Below are 19,370 nucleotides of genomic sequence, written 5' to 3' on the forward strand. Positions count from 1 at the left end.
TATATTCTTCTTGTTTAATTAAGGTCTGGAGAAAAGTTGAAAAAGATCTTTTGATAACTTGCGATTGGATTAAGAGAACTGCGAGGACTCCTGTCTTTAAGGAAGGAGATTTTGTGAGGCTTTCCATAAAAACTTTGTCTAAAGGTTCCGTCAAGGAAATTTGCTCACTTTCTCCCAATACTGTTACTGCATCAATTCCCCCCTTCCTTGCTCCTATTATTGTGTCTACACCCATTCCCCCCTCCCTCGCTCCCAATACGGTGTCTGCACCCATTTCTCCCTCACTTCCCATACTGTGTCTGGACCCATCCCCCCTTGCTCCCAATACTGTGTCTGCACCCATGCTCCCCATACTGCATTTGCACTAGTCTCCCCTTGCTCCCCATATTGTGTCTGTACCCATCCCTTCAGTCGCTCCCCATACTTTGTCTTCAAATCCCTCTCCTCCATATTACACTAAATCATTAGTGTCTTAAGCTCCACTGGAGCTTTTACCACCAATGTTGTATGCGCCTCTGCACCGCCGGCGAGTGACATCAGCAGGATGATCAGCTGATCTGAGCTGACATCACCCTGACCCGAAAGTGAAGATGATCAGGGCCTCAATTATATTCGCAACTGAAAGACGTGAGTACAATTGATTCCTGAAAGCTTGACAGCCGGCTCAGAGAGCATCCGACTCCCACTGGGGCTCGACAGTGCCCCCTGTCAGCTGCTCCCGGGGCAAATGTTCCACCTGCCCCCCTCTAGATGCACCACCAGTAATAGTATGTGTAATTAATAGAGTACTTAGATGTCACTATTAGGAGGGCCACCCTTTTTGGGTTATGCATCTTGTCTATATAGCTTTCCACGGGCAGGTGTGAAACTGGTAGGTCTAGGTTTTTAGTGCTTTCTCATCTCTCCCAGAACTAATAATGTCTTGCTTTGAGATATGGGGGCAAGACTGGAGATGTGTGTTGGACAGAAGATAATGAGTATTGTGCTTCTCTAAACAGCTGCAGAGTTCTTATTACAGTCAGGTTGAATGCATGGTATAAAGAAGCTGTGCAGAAAATTACTAAACTCAACTATCAGGGTACTGTAACACACAGATTAGCTGCTGTCGCATCTACTTTCTAGGCAACATTCTACTGTATGTACTTGTATTATTCGGCAGAAGATGCTAGATCCTTGTTTAGGGCTCCAGGAAAAGATAGTTCCAGACAGGAAATTGGTGGATTGAGCTGTTCCTATGTAGACATGTGTACGGTACTCAGTCGGCAAGGGAAAATTACTGGAACCACTGAAGCGCCAGTCCCAGACACTGGAGCAAAAGCAACCAGAATGTACACGGTATAAGGGAACCATGTGTATACAGAGACTGACTGCAGAGAGAGGTATGAGAGAAAAGCTACCAGAACTTTACATATTTCTTTAGAGTTAAAGGGGTTGTCTGGTCTAAGAAGAAAAGTCTGAAGTTACTCTATGTGACAGCAGATTGTCGATTGTATTCTGTCACGATTCCCCTGTATTACCGTGAAGGTGGGCGATAACCTGACCACATGTATATGATTTGTACATTTGTGGTCATGCCAGAACAGACTCTTAAAGAGAACCTGTCACGTAAAATGACACTATTAACCTGCAGATATGGCGTTAATCTGCAGGTTAATAGTGTTCTGATACCATGTGGCGCTGGCACTGAAAGCCCTGCTGCCGATAGGAAATTAACTGCATTCCTCCCAGCAGTGTTTGGCTTCCAGTTGTGGGGGTGGTGCCGGTACAGTTTCAGCCACAGCTTTGTGCATAGAGAGAGGTGGCTGTAACTGTGCCGTCAGCACTGACTGACAGCCGGCTCCTGCCGAGGGGCAGTTACAGCCACTGCTCACTATACACAGCGGTGACTGAAACCATGACAGCACCACCCCTATGACTGGAAGCCGAACGCTGCTCCAGGGAATAAAGTTAATTTCCTCCAGCCAGCAGGTCTCTCAATGCTGGCGCCACACGGTGTCAGAACACTATTAACCTGAAGATTAACCCCATATCTGCAGGTTAATAATGTTATTTTACATGACAGGTTCCCTTTAAGTTTCTCTTAATACTCTTCTATTGAGACTATCCCAGTGAGTCTACTTTCCACGTGACCACAACTATTCAAATCTCATACATGTGGTCACGTGATTGCTCACCTGCTCCGGGAATACAGGGGAATCATGATAATGTGTGCACCGCATAATGTCACAATTAGGCAGGCAGCAGTCACATAGAGGGACTGCAGACTTTTCTTCTGAGATGGGAAAACCCCTTTAAATTGTTAAGAGAATTACCCTCTGTTTTCAGGGCATAACACATCCCGAGCAGCAAAATTCCCAGAGACTATTCACTCTAACCGCAATCATGACTCTTTCAATCACTGTTAACACTAGGACTACTGGACTCGTGACCCCGCCTAGAACTACTGAAAGGAGTCATTTTGACTCCTTGCTTGTTTTTGTTTATTTTTAGAGTTTCATTTGTGGTTATTTATTAATAATTATATTTTTTGTAATGTATTATTATTGTGAGATCCAACAGTAATGCTTTTGATTGTTTTTTTTCTGCTTTTCTTATTTTTCTACAGAAAATAACAATAATTATAATAGACGTTTTTCAAACATTTTTTTTTATTCAAGTGCACACATATAAACAACAACTGAAGAACAAAAAGCAGAGAAAATGTAGGTGGAGGAGCATAAAAATTAAAATATGGCGCAGAATTCACCTTCTAAACATTTGGTGTTTCGCATTTTAGGCATTGCCTTTGATTTATGGCAGTACATTGCCCACACAAAGACTTACCACAAGTCTTACAATTTCCGACAGATCTATTTTTCTTGCACTTTTCTTTGATCTGGCAAAATTTTGTTTGAACCATCACTTCTGAGCATGTAGAAACTTGGGACGTGGAACCCTTTTCCCTATCTGTGACATAAGGACCACTCAACTCTCTCACAAGCGTTTGCAAAAATGCCTTGCGTGACATTTTTTGGTGGGTAATCTCCTTGAATATTATCCATGCATTTATACCCGCAAAGTCTAAGGCATTTTCAAATGCATGAACAGGCCATCTCCTTGTGCATGTTCGTGTGGTATATTTTCGTGCCATCTGATCCACTACATCTACTCCATATTTTGTTTCATTGTAAAACTTTACCGTTTCTGGAGTTTTTTTAGCGGAATCAGACGCAACAACAACATCTGGATGGACGGAACTCAAAATGACAACATTTTTGTTGGGCTTTCCTTGATATACTGTAAGTGTAAAATTGTCTTCATTTCTAAACACTTTAGTGTTGTACAATTCCTCTTTCATGGATTTTATTTCTTTAGGCACTTCTCGCCTTATCTTGTTCAGTGTTCCCACGATGGTTGTTCCTTTGCTTTTTAGCTGTTTAGCTAATTTTACTGAAGTAAAATAATTATCGGTTGTAACATTGCGACCTTTTTTCAAAAACGGGTCCAATAACTTCATTACCACATGGTCAGCTAAACGGTCCTCAGCACGGCGTGTGTCATCTTTGCCTAGATAAGGGAAGCCATTTGCCAGATATTTGCTCCTCTTATCAACAGCTAGCCAATATTTGTGGCCATATTTATCTGGTTTGGAAGGCATGTACTGCGTGAATAGACACCTAGTTTTGCTTGGGAAAAGTTGCTCATCCACCATTATGTATGGGCCAGGTTTGTAACACGCAATACAATTTTCAATAAACCTGTCCCACACAGTAGAAAATAGAGCAAACTTGTCCGTTTGCAGTCTCTCCGATCGAGTAGATTTCTCATCAAATCTGAGAAACCTCATAATTTCAACAAAGCGGTCCCTAGACATTGTCGCTTTGCAAAACGGTATTCCACAGTCATTACACCAAATACTGCTAATCGAGTGACGGTTCGTGCCAGATATTCCAAGAGCATAGAATATCGCAATGAATGCATCTAGCTCCTCATCAGATAGAGTAAACTGTAAATTATTGTTCCTGCATGCTTCTGCAAGCGTACAGTTCTTTATATGTGTCAATACACATTACACAGTAATACAAGCAGGTAAAACACAAGGAAAATGTGAAAAGTTGACATGTAAATTGAACTACATCTATATGAACATCAGGGTAAATAAGACAGAGGGAAAAAATTATGCACAAAACTTTATAGCAACATTTAGTGACAAAAGGACCTCAAAATATAGTAGGGAGTCAAAATGACTCCCTTCAGTAGTTCTTGGTAAATTTTGAAAAAAACGCGCAAATTTTTCACCAAAATTATTTATTCTCACAAAATCTTTTTTCACATCATATTTGAGGAAAAGTCACCGAGTTTCAAGCCGGAATTCTGAAAAATGTAGTCACAGAAGAGAAATAAAAAACGAAAGGAGTCAAAATGACTCCATCAGTAGTTCTAGTGTTAAAGTTTATCCCTAAAAATTTAACCCCTTTTGTATGTCCTAAGTAGGGAGGGCTTGCCAGCTGAAAGGACGGCACTTCAAAACATCGGCACAGTCAGCCTCCACCACGCATGACCGAGCTCAGATCAGGCTTCACTCTCCTTTCTCCTTCTTGGATAATGGAATGCCGTCCCTTCAGCTGACAAGCCCTGTGATTTCCAGCCCTTGTCAGCTGAAGGAAAGGCACTCCAAAGCATCGTCAGGATCCAGGCAGAGGAGATTGAAGTTTTATCTGAGCATGCGTGCTCAGACTGTCATTCACAGCAGCACCACTAACCAAAGACATGTGCTACTCAGTTCATCCGCTTCCGGTCCCCAGACCGGAAGTAGCAGAGCCAGAATCACAACAGAAGCCAATATCACCCATATAGACATGAGCTTACAGGAGCAGTGCATGTAATAGAAGCATATTAGAAAACTAATGGTTAGGAAGACTTAGGACATATGAAAGGTGGTGAAATTAGTAGTGGAAAATCTCTTTAATGATCTGGAAACTGTTCAGTTACTCATCAAGGAGAGTGACATATTGCGATTGCCACTCTTCGAACTGTGAAATTACAGTTATTTAATGAACAAATTTAAAATGCACCGCTTGTCCAAGTGTATCTGTCACCCATCCTCCAGTTCCTTCCATCTCATCCTTGGTTCTTGTCCAGTTGACAACTTACCTGTATGTCAGCCCAAATCATAGACCCAGGTAGAAGTCTCCAACATGGGCAGCAGGGGGAAAGTTTCCTCCTCTTGCTTGAGACTACAATAGTGGTGGGGATTGGTCAAGGTACAATGCATATATGCGTGCTGTGTATGTGAGTGAATGTGTGTTCTTGCTCTGATGACTTGGGAATTTTGCTGCTTCAGTTTTGAGAATACATATATTCAAAAGGTATTTGATCCCACAATAACCCAGTTTATAGCTCTCTTTTTTTTATGTGAACCTTTGTACCTTAGCATGTAGTGATACAATGTGATGACATATCCTCTGTAATACCATTCATTGTTCTTCATTTAGTAGCTGTAAAGATGATGTGACAGGTGGTGGCACCAGGTGCTGTGGGCTCACTGGAAACCACAGCTTCAGGGATGCATTAAAGATATAAAGAGGTTGGTACAAAGGAGCAACCATGTACACTGCAACAAAATTATGTTGACAGGTGTTAAACCCCCCCTTAATAATCTGGACACCACCTGCTTTTCTCCGCACAGCTCGGTGAGCGAGAATGAATGGCTGCAGTCAACAATACCCAGTATTACCATTCACAGAAGACTAAAGCTCTGGATTACAGTTTTTTAATTAATTGTACATAATTATTGTGCAGATGGGGAAATATATTAGTGACAACATTTTTAATATAGTTGTTTTTTTTAGATGACGGGCAAAGGTTTCCATCAATGAAAAAAAGAAAAATGTAAATGTGTTCATATTATGTTGTCTCATCTTGAGACAATCTAATTTCTTTCAGCTATAAAGGCATCATGAAAGCACGAATACAGTTGAGCAAAGAGCCATGAGTTTCCTCACATCCACTGTCAGCCAAGACTTCTTTGGATGTGGAGGATGTGCTTGTGTGCTGTCCACTGTCAAAGGAAATTCCTTTATTAGGCTAAGTGCCCATGATGCAGAAATGCTCCGGATTTTTCCTGAGCGTTTTCTGCATGTCCCTGGTAGAAAAAACGCATGCGGACTTTGCATGCGTTTTTCCTGCCAGGGACAAGCGTTTGTCAAGCGTTTTGCACATGCGATTTCGCATGCGGGTTGTCAAGCGCTTTCCAAGCGATTTTAGCATCACTTGGAAAAGTGCTTGACAACTTGGTCACACTATATAAATCCATGCAACCGGCATGGATTCATATAGTGTGACTAAGTTAATAGTTAAAAAAAAGAATAAAATGGTAAAAAATAATGTGTTTTTTTTTATACTCACCTTCCGATGGCCCCCGGTCTCCTTTTCCGGTCTCCCCGGTGGTTCGCGGTGGTGTAAAAGGACCTTCCATGACGTCATTTAGTCATGTGACAGGTCACGCGACTGCCGACGTCAGCGGTCGCATGACCTGTCACATGACTAAATGATGTCATGGAAGGTCCTTTTACACCATTGCGAGCCACCGGGGAGCCAGGACGCATCGTACTGGAGACTGGGGGACATCAGAAGGTGAGTATCATTTTTTTTTATTTTAAATTCTTTTTTTTTTTTACAGGTACTATGGTACCCGGGTCTGGAGGAGAGTCTCCTCTTCTCCAGACCCAGGTACCATCCACACAGTGAATCGCTTAATATCTGCATGTGCACATGTAGTCATGCGGATATTAAGCGATTCAATGCAAGTCAATGGCGGCAATTACGCTGCGTGTCCGCAAAATGAATGGACATGCTGCGTATTTTTCCGCAATGATAATCCGCAGCGGAAATTTCCGCAGCATGTGCACAGCACATGCGGATTATCATTGGGGAACATTGCAGAACTTCTACCAAGCGTTTTTTAAGCGTTTTCACTGCGGAATTGCCGCTGCTGAAATGCTTAAAAAACGCATAGTGGGCACACAGCCTTAGAAGGTTTTTCAAAACACAAACCGGTTTTCGACTCCTGGACCAGAACCTTTATCAAGTAGGATTTGGTGCTGTCATTTTGCCTTTAGGTGAGTGTATAGTACACTTTTCACCAGCTATTTATCCATCTCTATCACAACCTCTCTGTCTACAGACTTCTTTAGGCCCATTCTCTACAGGACATCAACAGCATCAACATGCTGCCTAATCCAGGATGTTGACTTCACAGACAAGAAGAGATTTCAGCTGCTCTGTTCATCAAGTGATCGGGGTAAGATGAGTATAAGTGTGAGGATCTGAGTTTGTGGGTTTTAATAATCACCTAGGCAGGTTAACGATGCAACAATATGTTATTCCTTACATCGAAGGTACAGCAATTCCAGGTAAATGTCCAAAATACAATTGTCTCAGTCCACAATCCTCCATATGACAGATAAAACTATGGAAGCACAGGTATCCAGTAGCACAGTCCTTTAACCACTTCGCACCAGAGCCTGTTTTTGCCTTCGTGACCGGGCCAATTTTTACAATTCTGACCACTGTCACTTTATGAAGTAATTACTCTGGAACGCTTCAACGGATCCCCCTGATTCTCAGAATGTTTTTTCGTGACATATTGTACTTCATGATAGTGGTAAAATTTCTTCGATATCACTTGCGTTTATTTGTGAAAAAATCGGAAATTTGGCGAAAATTTTGAAAATTTTGCAATTTTAAAACTTTTAATTTTCATGCCCTTAAATCAGAGAGATATTTCACACAAAATAGTTAATAAATAACATTTACCACATGTCTACTTTACATCAGCACAATTTTGGAACCAAAATTTTTTTTTGTTAGGGAGCTATAAGGGTTAAAAGTTGACTAGTGATTTCTCATTTTTCCAACAAAATTTACAAAAACATTTTTTTAGGGACCACATCATATTTGAAGTCACTTTCAGGGGTGTTTATGACAGAAAATACCCAAAAGTGACACCATTCTAAAAACTGCACCCCTCAAGGTGCTCAAAACCACATTCAAGAACTTTATTAACCCTTCAGGTGCTTCACAGGAATTTTTGGAATGTGGAAGAAAAAAAATGAACATTTAACTTTTTTCACAAAAATGTTACTTTAGACCCAATTTTTTTATTTTCACAGGGGTAACAGGAAAAAATGGACCCCAAATTTTTTTGTGCAATTTCTCTTGAGCGCGCTGATACCCCATATGTGAGGGAAAACCACTGCTTGGGCGCACTGCAGGGTTCGGAAGGGAAGGAGTGCCATTAGACTTTTTGAATGTAAAATTTGTTTGAATAATTAGCGGATGTTGCATTTGGGGAGCCCCTGATGTGCCTAAACAGTGGAAACCCCCCACAAGTGACAACATTTTGGAAACTAGACCCCTTAGGGAACTTATCTAGATGTGTGGTGAGCACCTTGAACCCCAAGGTGCTTCACAGAAGTTTATAATAATGAGCTGTAAAAATACAATTTTCACATTTTTCCCACAAAAACGTTTTTCATCCCTTAACTTTGCATTATCATAAGGGTAATAGGATAAATTGCACCATGAAATTTGTTGTGCAATTTCTCCTGAACACGCCGATACCACATATGTGGAGGCAAACCACTGTTTGGGCGCACGACAGGGTTTGAAAGGGATGGAGCGCCATTAGACTTTTTGAATGTAAAATTTGTTTGAATAATTAGCGGACGCCATGTTGCATTTGGGGAGCCCCTGATGTGCCTAAACAGTGGAAACCCTCCACAAGTGACACCATTTTGGAAACTAGACCCCTTAGGGAACTTATCTAGATGTGTGGTGAGCACCTTGAACCCCCAGCTGCTTCACAGAAGTTTATAATATTGAGCCATAAAAATAAAATTTTCACATTTTTCCCACAAAAAATGTTTTTCATTCCCTAATTTTGCATTATCATAAGGGTAACAGGATAAATTGCACCATGAAATTTGTTGTGCAATTTCTCCTGAGTACGCCGATACCCCATATGTGGGGGAAAACCACTGCTTTGGTGTACGGCAGGGTTCGGAAGAGAATGGAGCGCTATGTTGGCTGGGATAGTTTGCAGACACCATGTCACATTTGAAGAGTCGCTGACATGCCAAAACAGCAGAAACCCCCACAAGTGACCCCATTTTGTAAACTACACCTCTCAAGGAATTCATCTAGGGAAGTAGTGAGTATTTTTTAATTTTTAAATTTATACCATTGGGCAGTGAAAAAAGCATAATTATATTTTTACCACAAAAAAATGTTTTACCCTCAGATTTTACATTTTCACACAGAGCAATGGGTAAAAATGGTGCCGAAATGTGTCACACAATTTCTTCTAAAAGTGGCAATACCCCATATGTGGCTGTATCGTACCGCTCAGCCATACGGTGAGATCTGGGGGGGACGGAGCGCTATTTGACAATTGGAGAACAAATTATTGTAGAATAGGCATTTGGATTTGGGAGCACAACATTTTCTGAATTTCTTTTGGGGGGCAAGGGCCATTTCGCTTTTCCAGAGCCTTTCTGCTACCAGTAACTTGGAAGTCCCTTATATTTTTAACAGATGACGGACCTGAGTGGGGACTAGCTTTTTTTGAGGACTGAGTAGAAGCTTTTATTGGGAACATTTTACGTAACATTTATCCGGCTCTCTAGGCTGAGCACTTACATTGGGGTTTCCATCTAAATTTCCAAGTGATGTAATTCAGATGAATCCCCTGCGGGATCCATTCACTGTAATGAGGCAGCAGAGTTACTCTGGACTCCCTCTGGCCTCTGTTTAGCGGTGTCCTTTTTTTCAAAAGTGCACAAAACTGTGGCCAACCGCACTTTTATGCACGCCTAAAACAAATGACACAGTGGGATCACAGGCCAGACGGCATTCACAGTGGCCTATATCTGTCTCATTACAGGGAATCTTCCGTCATGGGTTCCGGCTGAATCACGTATTTCAGAGATTTACACGGAATCTCTGGTGTAAGTGCTCAGCGCAGAGCACAGGATAAATGTGAGCAGATCCTTACTGCGATCTTTGGGAGACATAATAAACAAATCAGTAGCAGGTGAAGAATTGGTTTTATTTATTTTTTACGCCATTCCTCGTGTGATATAACTGATTAGATTACTTTATTCTTCGGGTCGGTGCGATTACAGAGATACCAGATTTATATCGGGTTTTTATGACTGACAGCTGTCACACACTAAGAGACGCTTTTTTTTGCAAAATCTAGTTTTTGCATCGCCATATTTTGAGAGCTATAATTTTTCCATATTTCGGCCGACAGAGTCATGTGATGGCTTGTTTTTTGCGGGACGAGTTGACATTTTTATTGGTACCATTTTTGGAACCACTTGGAACCCCCAGGTGCTTCACAAATTGATTCGTAAAAATGAAAAAGTGAAAAAAAAAACACTTTTTAATTTTTACGAATCAATTTGTGAAGCACCTGGGGGTTCCAAGTGCTCACTATGCATCTAGATAGGTGCCCTGGGGGGGTCTAGTTTCCAAAATGGGGTCACTTGTGGGGGAGCTCCAATGTTTAGGCACACAAGGGCTCTCCAAACGCGACATGGCGTCCGCTAATTATTCAAGCAAATTTTACAATCAAAAAGTCAAATGGCTCTCCTTCCCTTCCGAGCCCTGCCGTGTGCCCAAACAGTGTTTTTTCCCCACATATGGGGTATCTGCGTGCCCAGGGGAAATTGCACAACAAATTTTGGGGTCCATTTTTTCTTGTTACCCCTGTGAAAATAAAAAAATTGGGTCTAAAGTAACATTTTTGTGAAAAAAGTTAAATGTTCATTTTTTTCTTCCACATTCAAAAAATTCCTGTGAAGCACCTGAAGGGTTAATAAAGTTCTTTAATGTGGTTTTGAGCACCTTGAGGGGTGCAGTTTTTAGAATGGTGTCATTTTTGGGTATTTTCTGTCATAAAGACCTCTCAAAGTGACTTCAAATGTGATGTGGTCCCTAAAAAAATGGTTTTGTAAATTTTGTTGGAAAAATGAGAAATCGCTGGTCAACTTTTAACCCTTATAGCTCCCTAACAAAAAAAAATTTTGGTTCCAAAATTGTGCTGATGTAAAGTACACATGTGGGAAATGTTATTTATTAAGTATTTTGTGTGACATATCTCTCTGATTTAAGGGCATAAAAATTCAAATTTTGAAAATTGCAAAATTTTGAACCCACAGGTACTATACAGAATTTGATAACATTAGGTTGTCATACTGAAAATTTTCATTTTTTTCACGAAAATGTAGTTTTAGTCCCAAATTTGTAATTTTTGGTATAAATTAGGGGTTTTATTGGTAACATTTTGGGGTACATAATTTTCGATTGTTTCCAGAATAAGACTGGATCGCCAGTCTACTCTGAGCACTTTTGACAGGGTTTCCGTGTAAATCTCACAAAAATGCGATTCAGACGAAACCTCCAAGGGAGCCACCCACCACAAAGAGGCAGATGGAGACACTTTGCAGTCCGTTTGACATCTGCTCCGGTGGTCTCCATCTTTTTAGGCGCACACAGATCTGTAGTTGTCCACACTTGTGTGCTAAAAAAAGCCTAAAATGATAATACGCCGCCGGAACAGAGACCAGTCCAAAGGGACTCCATCAGCCTCATAAGTGAGTGGCTCCATCTGGGCTTTTTGCCTGAATTACGGTTTTGGTGAATTTACATGGAAACACCAACGTAAGCGCTCAGCGGAGAGCGCAGGATAAACCTGAGCCAAGCCTTATTCCGATTTTTTTTGAGACAGAATGAAGAAATAGACAGCAGTCCCAGAATAGTTCTTAGTTTTATTTTTGCGCAGTTCAAAATAAGTGATAAGGCGGATTTATTCTTCGAGTCGGTGCGATTGCAGCGATACCAGATTTATATGTTTTTTTTTAGGTTTTGCTGCCATCACACAGTAAAAACGCTTTTTGTTTCTAAAATGTAGTTATTTTCGTTGCCATATTCTGAGAGCTGTAACTTTTTTATTTTTTGGCGAAAAGAGCAGTATGATGGCTTATTTTTTGTGGGACGAATAGCAGATTTTTTTTGGTACCATTTTGGGGCACATAGTAGTTTTTGATCGCTTTTTATTCCGATTTTTCAGACAGAATGAACAAAAACCAGCAATTTCGTAATTGTTTTTACTTTTTATTTTTTGCGCCGTTCGCCGTGCGGTAAAAGTGATAAGACCGATTTGGTCGTCGGGTCGGTACGATTACAGCGATACCAGATTTATATTTTTTTTATGCTTTGCTATTATAACAGACTAAAAACAGTGTTTTACAAAAAAGAATTTGATATTGCATCGTCGCATACTGAGAGCTGTAACTTTTTTTTTTTGCCGAATGAGCCATATTATGGCTTGTTTTTTGCGGGACATTTTGGCGTTTTTATTTATAGAAATTTTTTTACATACGACTTTTTGATCGCTTTTTATTCACTTTTTTGTGAGTCAGTATGATGAAAAAGCGTCATTTTTGGCGTGTTTTTTTTTTTCTTTTTTTTTTACAGCATTCACCAAATGGACTAAAAAACGTGACAGTTTTATAGAGCGGGTCGGTCCTCACGCAGCGATACCAATTATGTGTACGTTTTCGTTTTCTCGTTCATTTTTGTTTTATCACAAACGCTGCGTTTTGAGCAGTGAAACGGATTTTAGTGATTTCTGTACACTTTTTTATTTTTTTTACTTTTTTACATATTTTCTTTAACTTTTTTTTACTTTTTCACCAAGTCCCACTGTAGGACATGTGTGATTGTCACTTTCATTGCTGATCTCATACATTGCAGTACTCCTGTCAGTGACTAACGTCTGACTCACTGACTCTGCCTGTGAGATCCAGCTTATTGCTGGATCTCACAGGCCACCCTACCCTGGGATCATCACATGATCTCAGGGTACCATGGTAACCATCGGGAGCCGCGATTCTCATTGCGGGGGTCCAATGGTTATTAAGGGGGTTTTGCGACCCCCTGGTAAGCACTTAAATACCTCTGTTACGATTTACAGCGGTATTTAAGGGGTTAATCGGCATCGAGACCAGCCGGGGTGTCAGCTGTCGCACACGGCCGACACCCGCAGGAATCGCCGCCGCTATTCACTTATTCCACGGCGACGCATTTTAACGGTGCTGTGGAATAAGTACCCTTAATGACTGCCGTAAAAATGCGTTACGGCGGTCCTTAAGAAGTTAAATATGGCTGGCCCATTGTGCAAAACAAGGACTTTTAACTTTTGTGTTACCCCTCTTCCTGATAGAATATAAGCTCTTGTGAGCAGGGTTCTCACTCCTCTTGTCTGAATTTTTCATGATACTTTGTGTGTAATTTTTTATTTTGTTTGTTCATTAAATTGTAAAGTGTTGCGGACTGTGTTGGCACTATATAAATAATTATTATCATACTTATATATAAATTAATATTTAACAAATACTTCAGCCACTAAATGTTTCCTTGATGGTAACAAGAACCAGGCAGTCTCTGTTAGGCAATCCGAGATATCAGCCTCATTGTACATAGGTGACATTAACCCATTATAACTTCTGCTGAATAGAAGCCATTTCCCCCACAATGTATTATGGCCACTTGCTTCCTTAGCTATGAGGCACATAATGTGTAAGAGGTGATGTGAACTACGTCCTTCAATGAATTATTCTCTAATATGCCATTGCAGCTGGAACATGGAATCTGAGCAAGTTTCCATTGAATATTATGTTTGTATGAGTGGTGTAGATTGCTGACCTGCGCTAAACCTCTGTTCAATGACAGATCCCCATTATACTGACAACGAGCACTAAACAGATACGGTCTACTCTCAGGTTTCTTCCCATTGTCAAACGTTATTCTTATTGTCTTGCTTTGATGAAAATGTGCAAGTGAAAGCTCAAGCAGTGTTTTTTTTATTCCAATCACAAAGGCAACCCATGGTTACACTAATTTTAAGGATAAAGCGTGACTTTACTTGAAATATTTTGACCTTGGCAACTCAAGGTCATACACATATCAGACAATGCCCCATGGCTTTAACAGCAGTTCCTTTCTTATTAATCAACATATATTTGGCAATCTAGAATATTATATTCTGCAGAAACCATTTTAATTTTCCATATAAAGGGAACATTTTAATGTACTTTATATAAACCGAATTGCACGAGTCAAACGTGTCATTTTTTAATACATATAGATAACGTACAGTGGGTACGGAAAGTATTCAGACCCCTTTAAAATTTTCACTCTTGTTTCATTGCAGCCATTTGGTAAATTCTAAAAAGTTCATTTTTTTTCTCATTAAAGTACACTCTGCACCCCATCTTGACTGAAAAAAAAACAAATGTAGAAATTTTTGCAAATTTATTAAAAAAGAAAAGCTGAAATATCACAAGCTGTCCGTTTCCTTGTGATCCTCCTTGAGATGGTTCTACTCCTTCATTGGAGTCCAGCTGTGTTTAATTAAACTCATAGGACTTGATTTAGAAAGGCACACATCTGTCTATATAAGACCTCTTAGCTCACAGTGCATGTCAGACCAAATGAGAATCATGATCTCAAAGGAACTGCCCAAGGAGCTCAGAGACAAAATTGTGGCAAGGCACAGATCTGGCCAAGGTTATAAAAGAATTTCTGCATTACTTAAGGTTCCTAATAGCACAATGGCCTCCATAATCCTAAAATAGAAGAAGTTTGAGACCACGAGAAGCCTTCCTAGACCGGGCCATCCAGCCAAACTGAGTAATGGTGGGAGAAGAGCCTTGGTGAGAGAGGTAAAGAAGAACCTCAAGATCACTGTGGCTGTGGCAGTAGGGAGATGGGAGAAAGTTCCACAATGTCAACTATCACTGCAGCCCTCCACCAGATGGGCCTTTATGGCAGAGTGGCCCGACGGAAGCCTCTCTTCAGTACAAGACATATGAAAGCCCGCATACAGTTTGCTCAAAAACACATGAAGGACTCCCAGGCTATGAGAAATAGAATCATAGAATCATAGAATCATAGAATGGTAGAGTTGGAAGGGACCTCCTGGGTCATCTGGTCCAACCCCCTGCTCAAAGCAGGATTCACTAGATCATCTCAGACAGATGTCTGTCCAGCCTCTGTTTGAAGACGTCCATTGAAGGGGAACTCACCACCTCTCGTGGCAGCCTGTTCCACTCATTAATCACCCTAACTGTCAAAAAGTTTTTTCTAATATCTAATCTGTGTCTCCTCCCATTTAGTTTCATCCCATTGCTTCTAGTCTTTCCTTGTGCAAATGAGAATAAAGATGATCCTTCTACAATGTGACAGCCCTTGACATATTTGTAGACAGCTATTAAGTCTCCTCTCAGTCTTCTTTTTTGCAAGCTAAACATTCCCAAATCCTGCAACCGTTCCTCATAGGACATGGTTTGCAGACCAGTCACCATTCTGGTCGCTCTTCTCTGAACTTGCTCCAGTTTGTCTATGTCTTTTTTAAAATGTGGTGCCCAAAACTGTACACAGTATTCCAGATGAGGTCTGACCAAAGAGGAGTAAAGACCGATAATGACTTCACGTGATCTAGACTGTATGCTTCTGTTAATACATCCCAGAATTGTATTTGCCTTTTTTGCTGCTGCATGACACTGTTGACTCATGTTCAGTCTATGATCTATTAGTATACCTAAGTCTTTTTCACATGTACTGTTGCTTAGCTCTATTCCTCCCATTCTGTATATGCTTTTTTCATTTTTATTGCCCAGATGTAGTACTTTGCATTTTTCCCTGTTAAAAACCATTCTGTTGGTTGCTGCCCACTGCTCCAGTTTATTTAGGTCTTTTTGAATCCTCTCTCTCTCTTCTCTAGTATTAGCTATCCCTCCTAGCTTTGTGTCATCAGCAAATTTAATCAGTTTACCCTCAATTCCTTCATCTAAATCATTGATAAAGATGTTGAACAATACAGGTCCCAGGACGGAGCCCTGTGGTACCCCACTTGAGACATTCATCCAGCTGGATGTGAAGCCATTTACAACCACCCTTTGAGTCCGATCACTAAGCCAGTTATGAATCCACCTAACAGTTGCCTGGTCCATTGCATACTTGGTCATTTTTTCAATAAGGATGGTGTGAGATACTTTGTCAAATGCTTTGCTGAAGTCAAGATATACTATATCTACAGCATTTCCCTGATCCACCCAGTCAGTGATTCTGTCATAGAAGGAAATTAAGTTAGTCTGACATGACTTGTTAGTTACAAACCCATGCTGACTCTGGTTAATCACTTCATTCTTATCCATGTACTTACATACATGTTGTTTAATAATTTGTTCAAAGATCTTTCCTGGTATAGAAGTCAGACTCACCGGCCTATAGTTCCCTGGGTCCACCTTCTTCCCCTTTTTGAAGATAGGAACAACATTTGCTCTTCACCAGTCTTCTGGGACTTCTCCTGTTCTCCAAGAATTTTCAAAGATTATGGAGAGTGGTTCTAAAATTTCTTCTACGATCTCCTTCAGTACTCTGGCGTGTAATTCATCTGGACCTGGAGACTTGAACTCATTTATGTTAGCTAAATATTCCCTCACAATCTTTCTGTTTACAGATAACTTGGATTCCTCTATTCCTTTAAAAGGACAGTGAAGATCAGTTGATGTTACATTTTCTTTCTGAGAGAAAACAGATGCAAAATAGGAATTAAAAAGTTCGGCCTTCTCAACATCCTCTCTTACCATTTCTCCATTTTCATCCTGTAAAAATCCTATAGCATCTTTGACTTTTCTTTTACTTTTGACATACCCCCAAAATCCTTTTTTATTGCTTTTGACATCTCTTGCAAGCCTTAATTCATTGTCAGCTTTAGCTAACCTGATACGTGCCCTGCAGGATCTGCAGACTGCATTATAATCTTCTTTAGATATGCCTCCCTCTTTCCATTTAATAAACATTTCTTTCTTTCTTTTTAGCATGTGTTTAAGTTCTGTGTTCATCCATCCTGGTTTCCTTAAATGCTTCCCATTCTTCCTACTTTTCGGGATTGTTAACGATTGTGCTTTGAGAATCTCATTTTTAAAAATTTCCCATCCTTCCTGGACATTTTTGTCCTTAAGGACATCCAGACATTGGATCCCTCCTATTCTCTTTCTGAGTCTCTTAAAATCTGCCTTTCTAAAATCTAACCTTGAAGTTTGAGTCTTCACATGTCTTCCTCCTCTAGTTATCCAAAATTCTATAATAGCATGATCGCTGCCTCCTAGGGTCCCAGCCACCTTTACCTCCTCAACCATTTCCTCCCTGTTTATAAGGATTAGATCCAAAGTAGCAGATCCCCTTGTTTTCTCCCCTACCTTTTGGAAGATAAAGTTGTCAGCAAGAGAGGATAAGAATTTGCTTGACCTGTTAGTTTTACTTGAGAGAGATTCCCAACAAATGTCTGGATAGTTGAAATCTCCCATGACCACTACGTCATATTTTTTGGAGAACTTGGTCATTTGATACATAAAGAGTTCATCCATATCTTCAGCTTGCCCAGGTGGCCTGTAGTAAATGCCTACAATGGTGTCCTTTCCGTTGTTCTCTCCTTGTATTCTTACCCAAACAGTTTCCACAGAACTCCCAGTCTCTGAAGCTTCAATCTCTGTGCAGATATACGCTTTTCTAACATACAATGAAACACCTCCTCCTCGTTTATCAAGTCTGTTTCTTGCAAATAAGTTGTATCCTTTTAGCTTTTTATTCCAATCATGTGTATCGTCCCACCAAGTTTCAGTGATTCCAATGACATCATATTCCTTTTCCTGCATTAGTAGTTCCAATTCTCCTTGTTTGTTGCCCATGCTTTGTGCATTTGTATAAAAACATTTTAGTTTGTGATTGGTTTCTCTTCCTCCCATATTTTTATTATTTAAATTGTTTTGTCTTTGTTCTTCCTTTCCACTTCCAGTAGCAGAGATCTCAGTAGTATTTGTAAGATTCTCTGGTCTGATGAGACGAAGACCAAACTTTTTGGTGTTAATTCTAAGCGGTATGTGTGGAGAAAACCAGACACTGCTCATCACCTGCCCAATATAATCCCAACAGTGAAACATGGTGGTGACTGCATCATGCTATGGGGGTGTTTTTCAGCTGCAGGGACAGGACAACTGGTTGCAATTGAAGAAAACATGAATGCGGCCAAATACAGAGAGAACCTGGATGAAAACCTCTTCCTGAGTGCTCTGGACCTCAGACTTGGCCAAAGGTTCACCTTCCAACAAGACAATGACCCTAAGCACACAGCTAAAATAGCAAAGGAGTGGCTTCAGAACAACTCTGTGACCATTCTTGACTGGCCCAGCCAGAGTCCTGACCTAAACCCAATTGAGCATCTCTGAAAATGGCTGTCCACCAACGTTCACCATCCAACCTGACGGAACTGGAGAGGATATGCAAGGAAGAATGGCAGAGAATCCCCAAATCCAGGTGTGAAAAACTTGTTGCATCATTCCCAAGAGGACTCATGGCTGTACTAGCTCAAAAGGGTGCTTCTACTCAATACTGAGCAAAGGGTCTGAATACTTATTACCATGTGATATTTCAGTTTTTTGTTTTTAATACATTTGCAAAAATTTCTACATTTCTGTTTTTTTCAGTCAAGATGGGGTGTAGAGTGTACTTTAATGAGAAGAAAAATGAACTTTTTAGAATTTACCAAATGGTTGCAATGAAACAAAGAATGAAAAATTTAAAGGTTCTGAATACTTTCCGTACCCACTGTATGTTCACACACAGCAGACCTGTTGAAAAAATTCTTTCATCTGAATATTACGTAAAATGTTCATGCCTGAGGCTATGTGCCCACGATGCAGAAATGAAGCAGAAAATTTCTGCAGCATTTCTGCATCTCCCTGGCGGAAAAAACACATGCAGATTGTGCATGCGTTTTTCCTGCAGAATACATGAGGATCCACATGCGGATTCACATGCGTTTCCGCATGCAGATTGACAAGCGCTTTCCAGGCGATAGCATCACTTGGAAAGTGCTTGACAACTAGGTCACACTGTATAAATCCATGCAAATAGCATGGATTTATATAGTGTGAACCGTAAAAATGAAAACAAATAAAGCTATACTCACCCCCGAGGCCCCAGCGTGGCAGCAGCGCTCGTTCCTGTCTGGTTCCTGGATGCCGGCATATCGCGAGACAGAGCGGTGAAGGGCCTGCGGTCACATGACTGTGACGTCACCGCAGGTCCTCAAGCGATGCCGGCATTCAGAGAGAAGCCGCCGGACAGGTGAATATAAACTTTATTTGTTATTTTATTCTTTTTTTACAGGTAGAATGGTACCCAGGTCTGGATGAGAGTCTCCTCTCCTCCAGAACTGGGTACCATCCGCACATAGAGTCGCATAGAAGTCGCTT

This window comes from Phyllobates terribilis, unplaced genomic scaffold, assembly GCF_046119375.1.
Source record: "Phyllobates terribilis strain yellow unplaced genomic scaffold, ASM4611937v1 Scaffold_3__8_contigs__length_932513732, whole genome shotgun sequence".
Classification (NCBI taxonomy): domain Eukaryota; kingdom Metazoa; phylum Chordata; class Amphibia; order Anura; family Dendrobatidae; genus Phyllobates; species Phyllobates terribilis.